Consider the following 6,007-nt stretch of genomic DNA (forward strand, 5'->3'; position numbering starts at 1 on the left):
ACCGTTGTAGCTTTTTCATATATATTTTTGTATGCCAAATTTTTTTCTACAGTTTAACAATAATTCAGTTATTATAAGTTTTTTTTTAGTACTACAGTAGTGATTCCTTTCGTACAAATGCCAATGTCACCGGTCATTTAACCGATCATGTGTGATGCTCATCATTAATAAAAATCTCGGTCAACGCGGAAGAAAGACTCCACACATGAATCCTAATACATATATCGCTAGCTTAGACTGCAAAGTTGCTAAGTCCACTTTTTATGAAAACTCATATTTTGATACAGGAGGCTAAAGAAATTAAAAATGCCTGGTTTCGAAGAGGGTAAAGGTCCTTGTTTTATGTTTTCTCGTTTTTATTCAATGAAAGGAAAATTCGTTAAGTGCAAAAAAAAAAAATCCAAAAATTTGATAAGACCAAAATAGTTCGAAATATTTTACTAAATATCGATTCGTATAGAGTTTTGCTTTGCTTTAAATAGGCAAAATGTTGTATTCAAAGTTTTTCGAAATGCTTGAATAAAATTGCTATGAAAAGTTTTTTTCCTCTCCTGTAGAATTTTTAAATTGGGACTTAGCAACTTTTCACTCTAAGCTAGCGATATACCAAAACACAAAATTTGACATAGACGTTTATGACCGTGTGATCCTGCGTCTTCTTCTAACACAAAAATCTAGAAGAAGAAAATTTTTCAATGCACTTTCTAATTATTTTTTTTCAAAAAGAGCTTCAAACCTTTAATTGAGGTTTTCTCGAAAGTATGATTTTCGACTTAAACGACTATTGCTTATGACCACATATGTATGTATATATTTGCACAGTGCACACGGCGTATGCGTGTTTTTCATTAGTTGACAAGTGTTAAATGACGCGCATACGCAGTGTGGAACTTTGACGCATAACTGTGGAAATTTGACAAAACAACTTATGTGTATCTTTCAAGGACAAACCACATAGCATACATATGTCGACAAAACATACTTGACCGTCAAAGAGAAAAAAGTTATAATTCCAAAGAAATATTAAAACTTTTTATATGTCTCTGTTTACAACAACTGAATGCTTTCTTTTAAATAAAATTTATTGCTCTGACGGTGAAAAAGAGCTTTGCCGACATATGCAATTTAGTTTGTCCGTGAAAGATAGACTTAAGTTGTTTTGTCCAGTTTCCACAGATATACATACATACATACATGTAACTCCAAGCCGCTCTAGAGGGGAAATTTGGGGGAAATGTTTGTTAAAGTTTTGAATTTACTCTATTTGTCACTTAATAAATTTTGATTACACAGACATTTTCAGTCAAATCATTGCCGGCTAGTAGTGCACTCTTCAATAAATAAATACAAATCTGAAATAATAATTCAAGTAGCTGTTTGTCATTTCGCAGCTTTTATTTGCATATTTACATGTATGTACGTGTATACCAGTACCCTCACAGAGACATAGTTATCATGAAATTGACAGATCATGCATGGAATTTTGTCCCTTTATTGGACAAAAAATTATCACATTGGAATTGTGTATAGCAGAGAAGGGGCATAGTGGCGCTGTTGCTGATCAAAAACAGATTTGCTGATCAAAAAAAAAGATATACATAGATACATACTTACAAATCTACATACATATATTAAATTTAATATCTGATATGTGTGCATATATGTATATCTATGTGTTTACTAATTCGATTTACTTGATTTGTTGTGGATTTAATCTGTTTCTCAAGGGTTACACACATATAAATACTTAAGCAAATGTATAGTGAGTTACATAATGATAAGGTGAAAACGTATTCATACAGGTTTTGACTACTTATTGTTTTATAATTTAATTTTACGTATTTGTTTTATGAAAATATATGCATGAGTAGTAATTTGCGATTAATCGATTAAATAATTTTCAAATTATTCATAATTCTATTTAATCAAAAAATACGTCTCGGCCGAAAGTGGGCGTGCTATAACTGATTGCATACTGAAGAATTCTTGGTCCGAGGCGTCTCTGGTCAAATGGTCAAATGCCTCATTAAGGGCCGGTTGTTCAATGTCTGATTTGCAGAAATCGGAGGTAGAAGCTCCGGTTAAATACAACGACTGCTTTATCGATCACATCGATAATGATGTTTAACCGGCAAGTAGTGATAACCAGACATTGAACAACCGGCCCTAAAAAGTAATCCCGAGTGACCTGGTACCCAGAGTAAAACAAGCTGGTTATGTTTTCCAACGTAATTTAGTCGAGACTTGCATTGACAAAATTAGTTTGGAAATGGTTAGATGTCTGCACAATGCCGCATTGACAATTTACTCTCAACCAACCAACCAACCAACCGCCGCTAAAGAAGTTTCACTTAAATAAATATTTACCGAGCGCACTTTTACTAAGTGTATGACCGTGTTTCTCTTCCAATTTGTGATGTGCGTCCTGATGTTATAACGCAAATGGCGGGATAGTACGCTCGGAAGTCTGGCAGGTCACTGTCACTATGCACACGTAAACTCCTGCTTCTCTACCTACCTTCCACAACGTAGTCCATGACCTTGAAGATTGCAAATATCTCGGCTTGAAATACCAATGCATGTTCCCTAAGAGGGAAGTGAAGATTTGCCCCGTTACTAACGATATAGACAAATGGTGGGACCTAGAATTTTACGCCACGTCCTCAAGTCAGAAATGCACTCGGCGGTTTGCCATTGCCTGCCGAGTGGTAACCGAGGTTAAAAAAAAAAACTTTTTATAATTTTAGAAGTTGATCTGACCAGGAATCGAGCCCAGGCCCTACGGTGTAGTAGTATGCGCCTCAAACCACTCGACTGCAACGGCTGGCTTCATAGACAGTTTTTGTCGATAGCGAAGCCAAAAAAGATAAAAGCCATACATTTCAAAATGCTTTGGAGAACGCTAGAATGTCAAAAAAGGTAAATCTAAAAAAAAAAATATCAAGCCAATTATTATGGACATCAAAGAAAAGTAAATAGAGACAATATCGATTCGTGGTTCTTTCGAAAAACATGACAAAAGTATGTACATATCAATGGTCGTCAGCAGTAACGACACAACTCAAAACTAATAAAAAAAATCGTTAAGGACTTCATCTCTCAAATTCATGTCTAATCCTTACTTACTAAACATGGATTAGATAAGGATTAAAGTACGTTGCCCTAAGTAGAGTTTATCCTTATTTTCGAGCTTAACTCCCTAATCTGTACTAAAAAAAAAGATAAGCCATATAAAAAATCCTCACTCAATACCATGCAATTATGAAATAATCTCAGATTAAATCGATAACTTTTCGGTGTACAACGCAGTTTTAGCGATTATTTTTGCGAAGAAGCGGAGAAATGTTAAACATGAAAATTAAAAAAAATGGACGCTAGTAAGAACAGTGTTTTAAGGTATTTTTTAATAAAATATTAAGTTAAAATATATTTAAATTGCTAAATTTAGCAGAAAAAAATTATCACAGAGCAAGCAAAACGAAACTGACAGCTAATAAACCGAGATTCGACTGTGTAAACGGAGTAATTAAAATATTTAGTAAGGATTTATTTTTTTATCTTTTGAGTGTTGAGTTGGGTCGTTATTGCAGCGGACCATCGATATGTAGACTTCAGAAACCAAAAAAAAATCGATAATGGAAAAAATCGATAGTGCAATCGATTATATTGCAGCATTATTATGCATTTGTACTGTATGTATGTATGTATATGCAGTACATTTGTACATGGATATGCGATGCGTAGCAAAAGTCTTGACAATGTCCAAATGTCGAGTGGGTCAGTGGGAGGGCCAAGTTGATTCAAATATTTTTTCAGTGTTAGTTCCGCAGTTGTTTACACACATCCGTTTTTGTTGTTGTTGTTTTCTTACACTTTTGTTATGCCCCAGTGTTTACACATATTTGAACCGAATGTAGCGTTAATGACGTTAAAAAAAAAATAAATTCACTACGAATAAGGCTTCTCAGTCTGACGTTTGAGGACTTTGTATGTAGATGCGCATGCAGCTAGCTGCCCCTACATCACCGTACAGATATTAAAGATGACAAAGCGTTGGTAAATGATACGAATTAATTAAAATTTGCATCTTTGTGTTTTGAGTACTGTGTGTGCAAGAACGATGGCTACAGGGAAAGGAAAAATACTTCATCTCTCACTTTTTGACTACTTGTGATATTTTGCATCAGCTGATTAAGTTAAGTGACATTTCAAACAGTTTTGGCTATTTTTCTTTTGTTTATTTAATGATTATAATTTTTTTTTTTTTATAAAAGTCTGGCACACATTTCAAGCTTCCGCTGAAAACAAGGGCATATACATACATACATACATATTAGTTTTTTATTAGTCTAAGAATAGAGCTCATTATGGACTACATGTAACAAATACATATGATTAAAGTAAAAAAAAAAAAATTAAAACAAGTGAATGATGGATAACTGGCAATAAATGTTACATAATAAAAACTAGTTGAAAGCAATTGTAGGGTTCCCCAAAAGCGAAAAAAAATCATAAGAAAACTTTGAAATATTATTAAAAAAATTTAAGTTTTTTTTTAGTTTTTAGAAAAATTTTGGTGCGCAATTTTATAGATCGGTAAATTTTAGTGGTTCAACACTGTCATTCACTATAAACTGTAAATGAGTCTTCATTTTTCATTCAATTTGATTATCTTTTTTTTAATGGAAGCTTATAAAATTTTCAAGAGACCAGTTGAGCCCGATTTTTGAAATTTCAATTCCTTGTATTAGGTGCGGAAAAATTAAAAATTTTGGAGAAAATCGATTCTCCTGTTGCAGCTAATAAATGTTACATAATAAAGCTAGTTGGAAACAATTTAAGGTTTCCCAAAACAAAAAAAAAATCCAAACAAAAATTTGTTATTTTTCAAAAATCTGGCTCAAATCATAAAAAAAAATTAATAAAATTGTGTGAAAAATTAGGGCTCCAGTTAATTATAAACAGTAAACGACAGTTGTGAACCACTGTGCGCCGCGTGTTCATCGAAGATATTACACAGTGCTTTTAGTGTTCCTATTTTATAATGGAATTTTATGGAAAACAGGTTAGCAGATTATTTGTTTCATAAATATTTATTATATTTTATTGGATAACATTTTTAAAACTATTTTAAAGGCAGGAAATTCAATTTTGCAGGAAATGATGTCGGCCATGAAAGGCATTGAGAGAACTAATCTTCCATTACGAAGTGTCATCAAGTTATCTAGTTAGCATCGAGGAAAATTAGAAGTTTTGGGTTTCGGAAAAATTAAATGATTGTAGTTCAAAATTTGTTTGTGGGGCCCACACATCTTTACTGCCGGACCCGGATTTTCTCTTGGCTACTTACATACATGCATACATATATGACACTACATTCATACGTTAAAAAACTGCATTCCCACACTAGACGCTGACACTTTGAACCAGAACTTGGCTGGCATACTCGACAGCGACCTCTAAATTTTGCAAAACAAAACAACTTAAAAATTATAATAATAATGCACGAGTACAAACACGCGCCGCAAGATAAAAGCAAAAAATAGAAACCAACGAATTTCGTACGAAACCATAGTAATACGAATAGTTGAATGAAAAGCATACAAATGAAGACGAAAGCGAACAACATCAATATGCGAATAATAATGCCACCATACAAAAAATCATTGAGAAAGAACAAAAAACAAAACACAAAGCAGAAAAATACGCATTTTTGAGTGAACAAGAAGAGGACTATTTCGTATTTATTCGCTTTGGAAAAATTCAAAATTCGGCAATACCTAATGGCTTGAAAGTTGTCAGTCGATCCTCTATGAAAAAAAACAGGGACCTGATATTTACAATAAAATCATAATTTATTCTTTAAAATTGCATTTCCGTTTTTTCGATCAAACTATGTTTTCAGATTTATGTTTTTAGATCAGTCTCCATTATAAAGTTTAAAAAATGATCGAAGAAAGGAAAAATCACAAACTAACTATCAAAATTCAGCGAAAAAAGTACAAAT

The sequence above is a fragment of the Rhagoletis pomonella genome, unplaced genomic scaffold, assembly GCF_013731165.1.
Source record: "Rhagoletis pomonella isolate Grant_MI unplaced genomic scaffold, Rhpom_1.0 Rhpom_scaffold_00004, whole genome shotgun sequence".
NCBI classification, from domain to species: Eukaryota; Metazoa; Arthropoda; class Insecta; order Diptera; family Tephritidae; genus Rhagoletis; species Rhagoletis pomonella.